Genomic DNA, 18224 nt, shown 5'->3' with positions numbered 1-18224 from the left:
CAGTAATAGGGTATTTTTATACAAACATGAAGAAAGATGACAAGACAGACCACACATACATTAGTCATGTCCATGATATTTCAGTTCGACTTTAACAACATTTTTTGAAGGGGGCTCCCAAAACACATGGAAGTCTGGGCTGACTACCCTCTGATGTACTGCTTCTGTCCCATGGCTTGATTTTCGTAACGTGCCTTTCAAGTTAAGGTAAGCTATTCAGAATCTTTTTGACTCAGCATCAAGACCCCTAAACCTTGTAGTTTGTTGTACATCAAGACACACTTTGTCTCAAAGTGAGAATTAATATAATATGATGTCTTTCAAATAAAGTTTCAAGGAACAATGAGAAGAGATAAAGATACTGAACACAGTAGCAATTTATTTTATTGGAGATAATTTCCTGTCATGGATTATGTAGCATGGTATCTAGTTTGCATCTGTAGTTAAACCTATACAGCTCATCTCAGTCTGTTAAAACACTGGTTTATCATTTTTATGCTTCTCTTTTTTTTTTTCTTCCCCCCTCTCTCCATTGGAATCACCTCCATTTCCAAATATCATTAAAAATTGACAGACCTAAGTTTTCCCATGCTCACTTGGACACGTTTCAAATGACTTACGAATAAATTAAGCTCCCCACACACGAAGTCCCATTGCTTAAGAAATCTCAGTGTACTGCTGGAAACAATCCTGGCTGGATGGGAAGATGAAACTGATTATTTAATAGCAGTTTTTCAACTCTCCCAGTTTTTTACCCTGTGGGCACAATGCTTTGAACTGGACAACTTCAGAAGTTTAATGAAATTTCTCCTACTTATATCAAGGCTAAATGTAGCTCTACAACGAGAAAGCAGTTTATTGTTCATGAGCAATGCCTTTTGCCTTTAAAGCCTAGTCAAGGTGTTTTTCAAACATGGCTTCAAGAGGCAATGGAAGGTATATGAAAGAATTGGAATAAATCAAAGAATACTACTGTTCCAAAATTGGAGCCAAAGATATATTTTTTCTAGTCCTCATTGAAGCAAAATTCACTATGATATAGATGGCAGGTTTGCTTGGTTAGAGACAAGCTGACTGGCCTATGTGTGGAAATGAACGACCAACAGTTTCAATGTTTAAGGATGTCTTTTCACCACAAAGACATCTTAGAAAGCAGATTATTATTTGGCACACATAAAAAGGAAGGTTTTATGGACAGTTCTGTAAGAACAAACACTCATTATTGAGATAGTTAGTAAATAATAATGATAACAGCATCAGACGGGTGACGACCATCAATGAGTAACGAGCTTATGCTCTTTGTGTATTTAATATTAGATTTTCTGTGCTCATCAGAAATTGAGTGTAGCTTTGTTCACTACATATATCTTCATATTGCAATCAATATAGTGGCACACTTTTCATAGACATCAGACTTTAATATTAATTTGCTCTTATTTATACATCACAGAAAGACACAGAACATCTTCACTTCTATGATAAAGCCTTCATTCAAAATAAAGTATGGTTATATCATCACTGGGGTTAAGAAGATTTTATGTTTACTACTCAAAAGATTAATGGGTCACTCAAGCATTTATATTCTCATACATTTTTATGACAGTGCTACGAAGTAAATTTGATGTATGTTCAGAAGAGAATGATAGGTTTAAATGTCTAACAGCTGCTCTTTTGAATTTCAGCAATGTTTTAAGTGTTGCTACCATTTAGCACTTCCACTGCTCACTGCAATTTACTATTTGCCTGCATTAGTTATTTGTGTTTGCACAGGAAGACAAAGGGAAAGAATTAGGCACAGCGTAGAAACATTTTTACTTCCTTTAAGCCACCTGAATCTAATCAATCTTATGGCAAGCTCTGCTCAGGAAAAAACAACGCTTTTCAGAGTGTTTATTGAAAGACTTCTCTGAAAAAGCATCTTAGACTGTGTGCACAAATACACGCCCTTTCCTGGATCTAGTCTGAAGCTTATTCCGTGTTTTGAAATGCATTTGATGTCCTCTGTATCGCAAAACCAGTTTTGATAAATAAACAACCTGGAGGCCAGCTGATTTCAGCAAAACAGGCCATTGAAATTGCATGGGGTTGGGAGTGGCAGTAGCAGCAGGAAGTTCTGGTCTTTTAGCTCCAGTCAACTGAAACAGCTTCAAATGCTGCTGTAGTCTTTTCCTATGCGACGTATACAACACTAAATGTAATGCACTTGGTACACTTCACTTAAGACAAGACTGTTTAACACAGCAGGGAGACATGGTTCTCTAATCACCCCCTACTACGAACCAGAGCCAACACAGGGGTAATTAAGTAAGAAAGATCAGAATGTCACTACAGGCAAGAACAAGCTGTGTCAGGGGACAGGGTAGCCATCCCAGGGACCGCACAGATCTGCTTCCACCTGCCTTTGTGACTCCTTACTTCATGTGTCACACCAGTTTTTTCCTGAGTACCTGTAGACTATAGCAGTCCTCATGGTGAACACAGGAGGAGTGGATGTAGCATAGAGCTGGCTATGCTGTACAAAGCCCTTCTCTAGTCCACTCAATTCTGCATACAGAGACCCAGTTCTATGATGAAGTTACATGCGTGTGACCACACCTTCTCATTTGTCCCCATTTTGAAGAGGGCTCAGTTCACCCTGAGTCAGGGTTTCACAACTGTCTCATTATGTGAATGAGCAGAAGACAACTACACTGAATTCCAAAAGCAGTCAATAAATCTTTCAGAAGCCTAACTTTATTTTAGGAATGATGCCTCAGGCAAGACTTGTGTGGCTTAGAAAGGGAAAATGTTTGAAACATTTGCTAAAGTTCTGTAAACCTGGTTTAGCCAGTTTCTGCTCTGTGTTACACTATTCTGAACAGACTTAAAGCTTAATGGCTCCACCAAGTTGGGAAATAGAAAGAATACTCTGCCACTTACAGGAGACACAGGCTCCTGCTAAGTCTAACGTTATCATTCCAACACATTTATTTCATAGTCAACTTTGTGACTGCCTGGAGTAATATAACACAGAATTTAGTCAAAGAATGACTCTAACAGAGCTCTAAAATTACAAGGCAGAGATTCATCACCCATGTTACCATTGCTTTCTGGTAATGCAGAACAGAAAACACAATCCTAGTAAATACTAACTATGCACCTTTCTTGCTTGGTTCTAACCTTCTTAATAAGGTTTTCATTATTCCAAGCCACACTACTCAACTCAGTGACATCCTCTGGTCTAAGAACAGTCTGCAGAAAAGCAATTGTAACAATTACCTTTAGTCCCTGGCACCTCACAGCCCCTCCAGTCCTTCAGTACCTTGTGCACCATTAGACATCCACAACAAGAATCCTGTGCCTTCTGCAGAGGTAATCTGTGACTAGATATCATGCCCCAGTGCAAGGCACTTTGCCGTGTGGGTAGTAAAGTGGAAAATCACTTGCTAGCTCCACAGCAAGTCTTATACTTTGGAGAGGCTAGAAAGAATTAGAAGGGAAAGGGGGAAAAAAATCTCAGAGAATATTTTTTATAATATGGGAACTAAAAGAGGGTGGAACAGATAGTTTATCTATCATTGTCTAAGTGATATGCATCTGAGAAGACAATGACATTAGCAGCTATCCAAAAATCTATGAAATTTCAAGAACAAAAGGAGAAAATGTCTTGTGAGTTTTTAGATGTTTCAGAGTAGTGAGGCCAGCTGACTCAGGCATGCACAGTGAAGTAACTCACAACTACAAAACAGAAGTAACAAAAAAGAGCTGCCCACTGTGATCTCAACGCTGGCTAAGCAATGCTTTGAAATAATCCGCAGAGCACAGAAACACAAAAGAAGAAGCAGAAAAAAGTTTATACATGTCCAGTACAGGCAAATTGACTTCTTAAGACATTTTAAGTAAAGCATACAAAAATCCAATAATTCAAATTATTGGTCACTTCATCTAAACTCATTGTACCTTGTTTCCCTGGGCCTTCTGCTGTACACAGTGAGGCTCATACTAGTTTTCCACTTTTCCCATATCCTGATTAATTACTTTAAAGCATTTACTTGCACTCATGATGAGTCAGCAGAAATACAAACGCCAAAGTTATTTAATATGTGACATTATGTCTAAGGAATAACTCACTGCAATAGAAAAATATGGACAATCAACTTCCTTAAGATGGTAAAAATACTCAAACCAAACCTTTTCCCACAAATATCTTCCAGAAGAGATTAATTTCCATAATGAATTATTAAATAATCATAAGTTAGGTTGACATTAAGTCCCATTAACATGAGAATTAAGAACAAAAAATTCCCAAGTTCATTTTTGAACTATTAAATTTCCAGGGTTAGATTCAGACCTTTTTTTGACTTAAACCCTTATTATGCAGACAACCTTCCATGAAATTAATTTTTTAAATATATTAGAAACCCTAATCACAAATTCATATTATTATTTCTATTCAGTAAATCAGAAACAGCCTCTTATTATTATAATTATATTGTTTAGCATTATTTTCTTCTATACATAGATTAGTTGCCCAATTTCTCCAAACATGCTTCATTACGACTAATAAAAACGCAGATAAATAAGTGTAGATACACAAATTAGGAATAATATAATGTTATTAATGTTATTTTAATTTATACTCCCAAGAAAACCTAGAAAAAGGTATGAATTTACTTGCTGAAGAAAGTAAATGAAAAGATAATTAAACTCTAATTAAAACTACACTCTGATGTACAGCTGCAAGGATGAGCAATTCTGGCTAGCGCAACATAAACCATGCACGTTAGCATTTGTTTGTACTTATAGCTTGGCATGAATTTATTTAAAAAAATCTCAAGACCTCATTTCAGTGTCCTAAAACATGCATAGTCCCCTCTAAATATGGTGTGTTTAAGTTGCTCAATAGTAGTGGATTAACCACATGCTTAAGATCAAGCCCAAGTGAGTACTTTGCTGAATTCAAGTCAAACTGTGACTTAGTCTAAGGCTTAGTTTGTGCTTCTGTGCTGGGTGGGGGGCAGAGTGGGAAGATGTGGAATCAGAGTGCCTCATCTTCCATAATTCCAGATTAGGGGTGTGAATTGTGTCAGTCCTTGAACTCCTAGGGCAGAAATGGGAGGACTGAGCTCTAGAAGGTGGACATACACAGCAAGAGCATGGCTCACCCACTGTTGGACAGACAGCAGAGCTGGGCCAACAAACATGCACTTGAAAGCAGAGGTGGGATCAAGATGTAAAGCACAGCACACTGAGATCAGTGTCAGCACTCTGCATGCAAATACACAGTGCCTGCAACTGATACCATGCCATGCACAGCTGCAATTCCCTGGGTGTTTCTTTGCAAGAGTACCCGACAGCTAACCCAGCCTGCCAACTGCCTACGCAGAGCAAACACACAAAGTGAAATGCATATTTGCATGGATGTCAGATCAAAAATATGGTGTCATATAATTTTTTTCTGAGCCCTGTAATGAGTCACTGAAGAACCACAAGTAGAGGGTAGGAGTTCTTCAAATGCATCTAGATACACCCCACCACAATCTCTCTCATCTACTTGATATGAAGCTGAGCCAATAGGGATTGCACATCCATGTTCACTTTCACGTCTTCAGACACCACAGATGGTCCTTATATCCTACAGCATCCTAGAAAACTAGCCTAGACCAAATAGCTCTGCTGAGGATCTTCTCTCTCTCTTCATTACTCCACAAGTATTGTTTTTGTGGTACCATGTTTCATAGTACCCCAATATTTTTGTCAAAGAAAATTGACAGATCAGTTAAGAGATAGTGCATACTCGTCTCTGTAAGCTCAGAGAAGGAGGAAGTGAGCAAACATATACTCTTCCTGACTTTGTGGGGTTGGAAAGGTATTTCCAAAACATGAATTGAAATTCACTAATTTCTACATCCAACACAAGCTCTAAGTAGCTGGAGTGAATCATCTAAGCTGTAAGGAAGCTGTAACTATGTTCTGAATTGCTCTGAAGTTTGTGCCATGTTTTCCAACTGCAAAGTGAAAACAAAGTGGATATAAAACCCTGCAAGTCAGAACGATTTAGTTTTACATTTGCTTTGCTAGGCTGATATGATGCAAAGATACCGAGCAGTCTAGAATTACTCACTAATTTTTACATGCTTCTGAATAGTTTTTATAGAATTAGAAACCAAAGAAATTTATTCTAGTTACAATGAGTTCTTTGTTGTCAGCAGCTATTTATATGCTTATGTTTTTGCCACTATCTACACAAAACATTTTCAATCATAAGAAGAGGCAGCATTCATTTTGACCTTTGGTTTTCTACTTCTCACACCTCACTGATTATCCTGCCTTTAGACTAGCAGGACCATACTCTCACAATTTTTCATTTGGAAAAGGCCCTTCTTTGTAGCTTATGGAATAAACATCATATGACAAAATACGAAACACTCCAAACTTGAGGCTTCAGCTCTCATGCTGTGGTCAGCATTAAACACTGGATTTTACAGCTAGAAAATTTACAAACAAAGAGACATCTCAGACTGTCTTGAATTAATTTTTATGAAGAAGGAAAATCTATGTTATAAGTCCTTTCTAAAAGGCCTCACAGGAAAGAAATAATCATGGAGACCTCTAGAAAAAGCATTTTAAAAGACTTACTGTACTTCCATTGAAATTAATGATGCAAAAACCTGTTGACCTCAGGAACATGACTTCAATGCCTGTAAATAAAACATAACTGTAGGAAGCTATACAACATGATTTATGCCATTTTACCCTTAATCTAATGGAATTAAATCTGTCCACACTGTGTTTTAAGGAAAACTCTTCTGCAGTTGGTTCTTCCCAAGAATTATTTATAATTTTATTCCCAAAAAGTATTTATTATTTTTTATATTTTGTTTAATTTCTACTCCTCTCAACAGCCGAAAGGGTCTAAGGTCTGCCCAAACATTTATTTATTTCAGTCAATAAAGAATTCAGCATCCACAAAGTCTGCTTTATCCTCTCCTCCTGGTTAAGGTTATTCTGATTTGCAAAGCTAGTTCTAAGATTAAAACATCAGAAAGTTGTTCTGAGCACATATGCTGTGAAATACTAATAACAAAAGGCACTGGCACAGCTAATGCACAGGACATGGAGCAGATGCATCAAGTGCATAAGGAGAATGTCCATGGTGGGAAAGGGCTACCCAAGAGGTGATGATACTCTTTGGCCCTTTAGAGACTCAGGTGCACGATCTGGCCCTTGCTTTCCACACCATGGACCATTGTTTTGCTGAGTTCAGTCCAACAGTAGATCTGGGTGTAAAAGAAAAACTCAAGCAGTCCCAGTGTAGACTCCCATGTCTGGGAGGGGAAAGAGCAAGGCAGGCTGCACTCAGAAAAGCTGTGCTTCAACAGGAGGGTTGGGGGGCAACATTGGCAGCTGTCAAGGCCCTTGCACAACCCTGCATTCACAAGAGGGGGCAGTGGATCAGAGCACTTTGAAAGCCATGACTTTCCTGACCTGTCTCTCTTGGGAAGCAGATGGAGCTTGGGCCATAAACCTCTATTTTAGTTCTCATTCCTGACAGCTGAAAACGTTTTCTCTTAGTTGCCTTAAAGAAAAGCAAAAAGAAAGGAAAGCAGAGACAAAGTTTTCTAGAATTATTTGTTAATATTTTTTGGCAGCTGTGCATATACTACTCTCTTGCTGTGACCATAATCGAAGCCTAATGTTGCTCCCAAGGAATGCTGTGGCAGTATTCCCACCAACTGCACTGCAAGCAGATTTAGGGCTTTTGTTTGGTCAAAGCTGTTCCAGATGGAGGCCGAAGGATTCCCACACGGCATTCCAGTTATAAAGAATGACTCTGCCCTTCTCTTCCAAAAGGAGTTTTCTGGCTCCAGGTACAGTTGACCTGTTGAGACCAACAGCAGAAATAATCCACTACCATTGTACAGGATGACCCCTTGGGAGAAAAGGGTAATGCCACATTTTATTAGCTGCATACCTGTCTAATCAATGTTAAGGTGGTTATATTTGGTGTAATTCAGTTTAATGTTGCATATATTGAAAGGGTTTCTGCTGGTCACAGTAATGTAGCTGCTCCTAGGATAGAAATACAATTACAGTACACCAGTGGGACAGATTTTGAAGGATGTGAACACATAAATCCCAGTACTGGTGTACCTACCCACGTAAAACTATACCAGGAGTGTAATGCAGGCAAAATGTAAGCTACCCCAAAATGAAATCTGACAATCACAAAAGGGAAAATTCTTTAGTTCTCCTGAGATAACTGATAATAAAAAATTGGTTAGAAACTTATATTTGGATATCACTTCATAAAGTACCAATATTTTCTGTCATTATTAGTGACCTATTAGCCTAGCAGTAATTTTTGTGACCAACTGAAGTGGGCCTAGTTGTCAGAAGTCAGATATGAAGAAACAGCAAGCTCTTTGGTATTTTCAATTTCAAAAATCACTGGTCACTTCTGAAAATTTAGGCTGCTATCATCATTACATGTTACTTTGAAACAAAACTCTCCATCCCCTGAATTTGTTAGTAATTCACTGCTGATCTATGGCTCCAATTTTGTCATCAAACTGATGTTTCTTCATGCAAGTAGGACTTCTGAGCAAAGACTGCAAATTTAGACCAGTAGAAAAATAAGCACTACCACCCAAGTTACCGCAATACCCAGCTTGAAATTTTGGTCCAAAGCATTTGATTTAACAATACCATAAAGTGTTGCCAAGCTCTCAATTCAGAGGAGAAGATTCACCAAATCATGCATAGCAGTTTTTCAAATCCGTACTTATTCAGAGACTTCCAGGATAAGAAATTAAACTTTGTCCTCCCTTATGTTACGTGGCTGAGCCTGTGCAGGCCAAAAGCCAAACACCCTGATTAGTGTTCTAGTGAGAAACACTCCAACACCAGTGAAGAATACAGTGACATGAGGCACCTGCATGCTTAGATGGAAGATTTCTCCACAGACATGGGTGCTGTTACAGGACACTGATACCTTTGGTACCCAATGCAATTACCATCTTAAGAACTTGTTTCATAAATCAAGGTATTCTGGTCTTTCTGGTCAGTTTAGCCTTAGAAACCAGACAGATCTCAAACACATAAGGACATCCAAACACTGTAAATATTTTCTAAGAAAAATTATGCTAAAATGTAACCCTTTGGTTAAATTCCATTAAGGCAAGCATTCAGGAACAAGGGCACATACTAAGAAAATTATTTAGGCATTCCTGTAACACATCTAAGACATGGGAACTGAATCAAAAATCTGAGAAAAACAGCAATTTTGACCAATAATGTGGAAAGGAAAACAAAACAATTACTTTAAAAACTTTACTTTTTTTTAACAACCGTATATGTACTTGTTTGCAGAGGTGCTCCATTGGCTCAGTTATATTATAAGACTAGAAAACACATACAAGCTTTCAAAAGCTGACAGATAGCAGGGGTTGGAGGTGGGGAGCAATTCTTTTTTTTTTTTTTTTATATTATTATTCACTGCAATAGGTTTGTTTGCTTGTTTCTTAGTATCTTGGGAGCAGTGATTAAAAACAAACCCAACAAAATTTTCTCATAATAGTCTTCTTTGACTTTACCTGACACCAAAATGGGCTTTGAGTAAAGCTGGTGATGGTCTCCAAGTGACACACCAGTGAACCAGGCTTTGCTACCAAGAAGTAGAAATAATTATAATGCCTTATGGGCTTCCCAAAACCATCCAACAGTTTTGCCTTTCAATTTGATGAAAGATAGGCAAGGAGCATAAAAAGCACACATAAGGTATGTGATGCTTTGTGTTCAGCAAGGCAAATTTGTATGACATTTCTCCCTTCTGTTTTCTCAGTGAGTGAGTGAAAGCTTGTGCATGTTTGTCAGACTGGCCCTCCATTAAATGTCTCTTCATGGAAATAAGGGGATATTTATGCACAGTGACTAATGAATGGATGCATTCCAGCATCTGCTATTGTGTACTTCCTGTAAAGTCATTTATTATTCTATCTAACAAACACAGTGTTCTTGGGTTGATGCTTAAGATTAATGAGGCATTTACTCCTATTCAAGAAACAAGTTCAGAAGACACATTTTCTCCCATTCAACTGTGCTGATAGTTTAATTAATGCCATTAATACATATAAGTCACCAAGAGCTGTTTTATGGTAACACTGAGGAAAGTTGGCAAAGCAAGGAAATTTCAGAGGTAAAGCTACAACATAACACTTCCCTTTGTTTTCAGGTAGTACAGGATTCTCCAGACAGCGGGTGATCTTACAGGCTACATGAGTAACAAAATCCGAAGATGTAATGAGCTGAGGTAATAACAGAGTATCAGTCTTAATTCTGCTTGTGTGGGCTTAGTCAAATCCTTAATGTGATTTCATTAAAAAATTTCTTTTTGTGTAGATGCATGTCATATTTTTCATCTGTAGTATTAGAAACAGAAAAAGGAAGAACATGTCCTCTTGTTGAAATGTAGGAGTTGATACAGTAGACCATAACCGATGCTATGGACTCGTTTAAAGATATATGAGGGCAACTTTTCAAAATGTGTATTGTTTCACTGATGTGACAGGAGGACTGTAATGGCTCTTTCAGTACTCCTAGGGGTTTTCTGCTCAAGTTTCTGCGTGGTACCTTTTCTGTTAGAGATGCCTAATTGCCAGGCCCACTCAGGCCAGCACAGAAAGCTTGGTGTGAACTGGGGTGTCACTGGGTTCACATTTCAGAAACAGAACTGGAAAGCAAGGAGTGAGCAAGTGTAGGGGAGGGTGTAGGAACTAAAAATACAATGAAAAGGTGGCACTTAACAGCGCTTCACAATCCTGGTCCCAGAAGAAAACAACACATCAAAATAAAGGTACACCACTCAGGCACCAAAACATAGCCCTCCTCACTCTGAAGTCTTGTCTAGAGCTAACTTTTCAACCACAGAGTTATGACTGAGTTAATCTTCTCCCTGCTGTAACCCAAAGTGATCATCTAATGATCTCCACAGATGCATAAAATATGCACAAGATGTGAAACACCTTGAAGAAATGGTTCTTACTGAAATTGGACAGCAGTCCAAGGACCAAATCCACTAGTGATCCAGAGAAGTAAATACAACAACATACAGCCATATTACAGCTATAGACAGCTACTTGCCTGTAAGAGACAGAGCTCTGATTTAATTTGTTTGAGCCTCCTAATTACAATTTTTCTTTCCTCACTTTCAATTATCTCAAAGACTGGTAATAGAAAGAGAAACTAACAAAACAACAACATTACCCCAAACCAAACAGGCTTTCAACATTATTTTAAGTCTCCAAAGAAGAGAAATAAGCAAATCAAAGCAAAACTGGAACTGTTCATGAGGAGCACTGGATATCAATGTGGTCAGGCTGCTGGCAGTGCTGTGCAGTGCTTTGTCACCATATAGCTTTGCTGCTAAAAGCCACCTCCAGTCTGCAGTGGACAACTCCAGGCACAGGGGTGGATGTAAAGTTTGGTATAGTATCTGCTAGAACAAGGAACTCCTGCACAGTTGTATAAACAAAAGCCCATTTGCTACTCTCAGTGTTACTGCAATTCCTCAAGTAAACTAACAAAGTCCAGTAGGATAAGCAAGAGGCCTTGAGAAATATATTTAGGTCTTCAGGAAAGATTTCTCAAACCTGTCCTTCAACAAAACAGTTTTGCTTATACTGAAAATTCAGTGATTAACAACACAAGACTATATGAATATATTTGTTACTCATAAAAACACCTTCTCTCCCCAGCATTCCCAGCCAGAAGCTGGGAATAATATTGTAATATTATTGTAATAAACATCTGAGCCTGAAACAGCGATGGTGCCAACAGCTGTAAGGACATGCTATGGACAACTAAGGAGTAAGACCTGCTAGACAGGTGTCAGACATACAGATATCACCCATCCCTTACTGTGGGAGTAATACAGATAGAATTACATCTTCTACCCACAGAATAAAATACAGCGCATAATCTAATTCTCACCGTTGTTAAAGACAACTTATTCTTTCAACTGTCTTCTTCAAATTGTTTGCAAGAAGTTTGATCAACAGCCTCAAAAAATTTACTTCTTTTTCCTGTAAGGGTTTCCTAGTGTTTAGCCTGCAGCTGTTAGCATTGGATTTCAAGACACACTGTACTAAACTGTATTAGGCATGTGAAAGGACTTTCATTCCTCATTAGCTGTGCATAAGAAAGGATTGTAACTTTTAAAAAGAACTAAGCAGCTTTGTAAAAAACTCGAATTTCCCTCTAACAAAAATCATACTTGTTAAAACTTTTTTTTATTCCCAGCTGAACTATGCTTCAACTCAAAGCAAATAAAGTCATCAGTTGACTCCATTCTATTAGAGGACAGCATTTAGAGAGAAGAATGAAAAAAAAGAGAGAAAAAGAGTCCAATAGGTCCTTGAACAGTGGTCCCTTGTCTGTCACATCAAGACATGGCTTATACTTCACACACTATTGACCATGAAAAGCAATCTTGCGACTTTTGAAGCCCCATCACAAAAAAAGAAAAAGAGTGCAAGAGAAAACTTTTCTTGAAATGTCGAGGATGGGGGGCTGACTGCTCTCATCTCCTATGATTAATGACTTGTGGCCTTATTGTGTAGAGGCTGCTAATTAGCTTCAGACTGATTAAGGCTGCAGAATGCAAAATTCAGCTTGATAAACCTGGACAGTCTCCATTCCCCACCCCAAACAACCCTGGTGCAGAAACTCTGGCATCTAGTTTCATGGTAAAAACATTCTCATGGAACTGATGTAATCCCAAGCGACTCTGGGCTTCACCTAGCTAGAAACTTGAACTGCAGTGCTTTTCTGTATAATGATTTTTCAGTCCTGTCTTAGTTCCCTGTTTTTATCTAAAAACTTGCTTGACACTTTGAGTGTGTTTACTTTGAGTAAACAGACATCACATATTAACAAATCTTATTCAAGACCATTTAAAACGTAGTTAAAAAGCAAAACAAAATAGCAGGTGGATACTTTTAATCCTCCATTATCCACTTATTAACAAATGAGAGCTAGTTAATTATGCCTCTAAAAAGTTGCACATAGCCTTCTTGGATGCTCTTTACAGATGCATTTAAAAAGAGAGAAGAAAAGTGGCAATTTCTAAATTGTTATTGCCTAACATTCTGACCACCTGCTTTACTGGAATACATGCTGAAGCTTTAATTTGGTAATAATTGTTTGCCATAGCTATAGAGATGGAAGTCTAGTACAGAGGGAACTTCACTCTGTTCTTCCCTGACTCCCCTCCTCCCAGTCTCAGATTAAATCTGCTTGTTAAATTGATCTTCACATGGTAAAGCATTACATTCCACTAACACAGGAAGGCTGCGAATACTTATGCCAGATTTTTAACACTAACCTCATCAAACTGATGCACTGCAACATAAGGCCGATTAGCATAATAACTGATTACTCGTCCTCTGGGCATCCGCAACTAAAATTAAAAACTTTAGCAGCTCATATAACAAAGTAATATGAGCTTATTTTTTGAGATACCTTCAGTTTCAAGAGAGAAGGAAAAAAAATTTGTTTCCAGGCTAGTTCCAGAGAGGGAAAGTTTCTCAGTTTTGGTGGGATGGATTGAAGTGCTGATAATTTCCTCTCTACTGAATAAAACCTAGATAAATATCTGTGCACAAATGATAGAAAAAATAATTCCACTGTGATAATCTGGTTAATTTATTTCTATGATAATCTGGTTAATTTATTTCAAACATAAAGTCTGAACGCCTTCAACACATCAGCTGCTTGAATTCAAGGGGCTTCCTTTCATGATCTGGATTTTCCAGAGCATCCTTCAGTTGTGCCACTCATTACTCACTTGCATTGCTCTACACCCACAAGGCACCTGTTGCACCAGGTACTGCATGTTGGGAAGTGAAAATACAGTCATGATGCAAAAGAGTAAGTTCCGTATTGCAAAAATACATCCCCAAGAGTAACTGTAGCAGGCCCTACCAATGGGAGAGTTTGTAGGGGCAGTGCTAAATTTATGATGAAAGGCAACAGATGGTCATTGGAAATAGTAACTTAAGGTAACATGAGATGACTGCGATAGGCAACGCAAGGAGAAGGACATCATCCACAGCCTCTTTCAGGTCCCCAGCAAGAAGCCTAAGTATATACCTATCTTGAAACAGGCAAGCAATCCCTTTGAAGCCAGAAATAACCAGATTTTTAAGTACTTTTGTGTCTATGCATTTATTTTCACTGTAATTATAAAGCATATGCACTATGTGCTGTAAACACTAACAGACCAATCTCGGTATTCCTGTAAGGTACAACAGTACCTCCAGCATCAGTGTCTCACTCAAGACCTGGGATTTAACTCATTGTTTATAAGCATTTTTCTGTGCCTTACCCTGTTTCTTTTTTGCCTTGTTTTGCTTTCAGCGAGGCTCTTTGTAGTGTCATAACTCACAATCTTTCTAGTCAGACTTTGTTTATAAAACCTCTATTGTTTCAGAACAATGGAGTTGTGACCTGTTCGAAGGCAGAATTGCAATCAGGGCCCTCTCCGTACTTTCTCAGGGTGCACTTTGTGACAAAGTGAATAGACTATGCAACCCTATTGATGTCAGCCAGGAGGGGAAAAATAGGTTCCCTCAATAAATCTCAACATAAATCTTCTTGCCCTATCTCACCATCTGTATGAATTCACCCAAAGCACAAAAATATTAGGCAGAACAAGTATCCCCAAGCCTAAAAGACTGAAATACTGCTTCCTGACCAAAATGGATTTCTTTCATGCTTATGGCAGTTTTGGGGAATTCACAGGCATAGAAAGCAACAGGTGGAAACATAGCTTGGGCCAAGAAAAAGTGAATGAGATTGACCCTAACATCATGAATATGCTACACTCTTCTGTGTCAGTTGCTATAAGTTTCCTCAGGGACAGGTTTGTGCCTTCTGATGCTTTCTTACCACCCATGACTTTGGTTTTCTAATTTTGCCACTAGTACTACAGAACAATTATCCACATAACACAAGCATCAGCAGTAGAACAGCCACATCTTTTTTATCTTGTTTGAAAAGGGTGCATTTTGTAGTTCTGGTTTTGAAGGTCATTTAAGGGTTGCTTAGAACGGGTTGAGAATGACTGTGTCGCTTTTGAGATATAATTCTAGTCACTTGTCAGTGGTACTCACCCTCATTTAGCTTTACCATGGGTTTTGTACATATGCTAAGAACATAAGATAGTCAAAGAACATTTGCTGCAGAAAAGAGAAGCAAATGGAAGGGTTTTCCTTAACTTCACTGGAAAAAGCCCTCAGATAACACCTAGATGTATTCTAGGCATTTAAAACAACATGTGCAGTCAATATGAATTTTCATTATCATTCATGAAAGAAGAAAACAAAAAAGCCAGAGAAAGCACCAAAACAAGCAAACAAATAGTCTCCAACTTAATTGCTTAAGCTTTTGTGGGAAAACTGAAAGCACTTCAGAGCAGTGCTACCTTTTTGTCCAGTGTCAATACAGCTTCTAACACAGCGGGGTTCCAGTTTTTGACCAAGTCTTTCAAACAGTGCTCCATTGAGCAACAACAGCATAAAGCCAGCTTAAGCCAAGTTATTTCTAAATTTGAATTATTATTTATGTTTTTTTAGCATTCAATCAATTTTGAGAGCAATTGAATTCTTCTATAATGCCTTCCATCTGAGCAGAGCATATCAAAGTGCTTTGCAACAAATTACTGGTTAAAATGTGAAAAAAAATAAAACTTGTTATAATGGAAGGCAAAGGATCCCATCTCAGCCATGCCCTGCTAGAGGGGAAATACTACTGTAAATGCATCAGAACAAAAAGCACAACAATAACTGATTTTATAAAATTACACTTGTGCTGAATCAATGCATATTCATCATATATAACTTTATATAGCAAATTTCAGGCAATTTTTTTTATATTGCTGCTTAGAAAATACTTCAACGTAAAATGGTTGTTTAGGTAACATTAGTAAAATTGCATTCTTACTGGTGATACAAGCCATGAACATCAGATCAACTTTCTTAGATCTGTATCAGCTGACCTGGTCATACCTACTCAATGGCTGACCATTCTGAATGAATGAAAAACAAAGAGAGGAAAAAACCCTATGAAGCAAACACTCACCTTAGATGTCCTCAACAGAAAAGATGGATAGTGATCAACCAGAGTTCCTTATGTGTGAGACACACACAGAGGACCAGCCTAGGGGTGAAGAACGGCAGAGGAATCCACTACAGTTCCTCCAGGACTTGTCCATCCAGCAACTTTCATAAGGAATTAGTTTATTTCTCTGTGTTGAAAATGCAAAGAAAAAAAATGAAGAAGCTAAAAAGAGCTCAACTATGACATCCCTCCCCTCACCCCCTCCAGACAGACAAACCTTTCACAACATCCACAATCTATTCATTTAGTAGCACTGAAGTTATTTAGCAACTCACAGAAGAATGTGTAAAAATTTAATGATGTGTATTTTAAAATCCCACTTTTAGTAAAGATAGAATAACTATGCTTTGCTCTGGCATAAAGCATTTTACAAGGTACCATAAAGCAACCTTACCATGCACAGACAATGCCTTTGCTCCTCAGTATTAAGCAAAACACTTTGTTAATCCACCTCACTACTTTTACAGTCTCATGATTGGTTTAACAGCTGAGCATCACCACCAAATCAATTCAGGTGTCCTCATTAACACCTTTGTTCACTGTGGCTATGGCATGTTTGCTGATTGCCTGGGCACTGAAGGGATGGCAATAACACCTAGCTGCCATTGCTCCCATCAGCAGAGGACCTGTGGAAGGCTGTAAGGACAACTGGAGTCCAGGGAATGCTGCAGTACCATAGGAGAGGGTAGGGTGGTCAGAGGTACACAGCTGGCCAAGCACTCCCATTTCTACCAAGATACTGGGTGCAAAGTTAATTGTGGTAATTAAGAAGTGAAAATGTTTATATCTACATGAGAGTTTGTGTGTCCCAAGCACAGCACATCACCCCAGAAGTCAGAAGTAGCAACCTAAGAGATCAGAGCGTAGAGGTGCTAGAGGAGGCATGAAAGAAGAGAACTAGAGAACAGACTTGAGGATGTGAAGACCTGTGATGACAAGCCAAAAAATACATTCAGGTTATGCATCTGTTTAACAAATGAAGATATCTGAAAATAGATTGTCTGAATACTGTGAAATAAGCCTAATTACTGGAAATCTATAAGATTGTAGTGGGGTCAACCACATTTGTATCAGAATAATTATAGGTCCAACAGTGAGATCATCATAATTAACAGACACTTTTGAGGCAATAATGATAGAATGGTTTGGGTTGGAAGTGACTTTAAAGGTCTTCTAATTCTAAATCCCCTGCTGTGGACAGGGACATCTTCCACTAGACCAGGTATCTCAGGGCCCCATCCAACCTTGAACACTTCCAAGGAAGAGGCATTCATAACTTCTCTGGGCAACCTGTTTCAGATACCATGTTTTGTTAGACCAATGAGGTGTAAGGGCAGCAAGTTTTTGAGCATACAATTCTTGTTTGATGGTATAAGGGATATAAAAATCAGTAACATGGGCAAACTTGGCCTCTTGGTATTTTGATTATGATGCATAAAACTTTGGAGAAATAAATTTCTTATTGCACAATATCAACTAGCTCTCCCAGGCTAGGTCATAACTGATTGAGGGACACCTAGAGCTTCTATTTCCACTTAGCAACTAGGAAATTACCTTTATTTTCAACAAATTATTGTGTACTACAAAGAAACCCAAACCAAAACCACTGTGTATTTTAGATGCTGTATAAAAATTAGTGTCCTGGGATGTGTGTGGGAAAGAAACAGTACTTAAAGTTGGTAATTAAGATTATTAATAATAGCAAAAAAAAATCCATTCTCCAAGCAAGACATCATAATGCTTAATAATTGATTGTAATTTCCTGTAATAAATACTAATGAATTAATTTATAAAGTAATGTAGCTTTGTATGTTTATTCTCTTTCCTAAGAGATATTTGTGTTGGTGTTATGTCAGCAATTTAATACATTAAAATAATTTATAATTATTTATTATTACTTTCAACACCTCTTAATAAACAGCAGTTGTTTCACATAAATACCAAAGCAATCTTCAGAGCACATCTGTGTCCCCAGCAAGCACTCAGGCTGGCTTGTGAGTCCTTTTACCATCTGTGAACCTGCATGATGAAACTGCATCAGCCAGCTGAATGTCCCAGAGAGCAGA

General features: G+C 38.1%; 1 long non-coding RNA gene across 1 annotated transcript in view; it reads right to left on the bottom strand.

The window, feature by feature from the left end:
• LOC127477127 (uncharacterized) overlaps positions 1–16336 on the bottom strand; it is a 53283-nt gene extending 36947 nt beyond the window's left edge. Inside the window, exon 1 of the long non-coding RNA XR_007906860.1 lies at positions 16120–16336. This is a non-coding gene — a long non-coding RNA (uncharacterized LOC127477127). The remainder of the gene's footprint in view (positions 1–16119) is intronic.
• Between the last annotated feature and the right edge of the window lie 1888 nt (positions 16337–18224).

This window comes from Manacus candei, unplaced genomic scaffold (genome assembly GCF_025592945.1).
Source record: "Manacus candei isolate 608988 ecotype Guabito, Panama unplaced genomic scaffold, ASM2559294v1 h1tg000050l, whole genome shotgun sequence".
In the NCBI taxonomy this organism is placed as follows: Eukaryota; Metazoa; Chordata; class Aves; order Passeriformes; family Pipridae; genus Manacus; species Manacus candei.
This window is presented reverse-complemented; position numbering and strand designations above follow the sequence as displayed.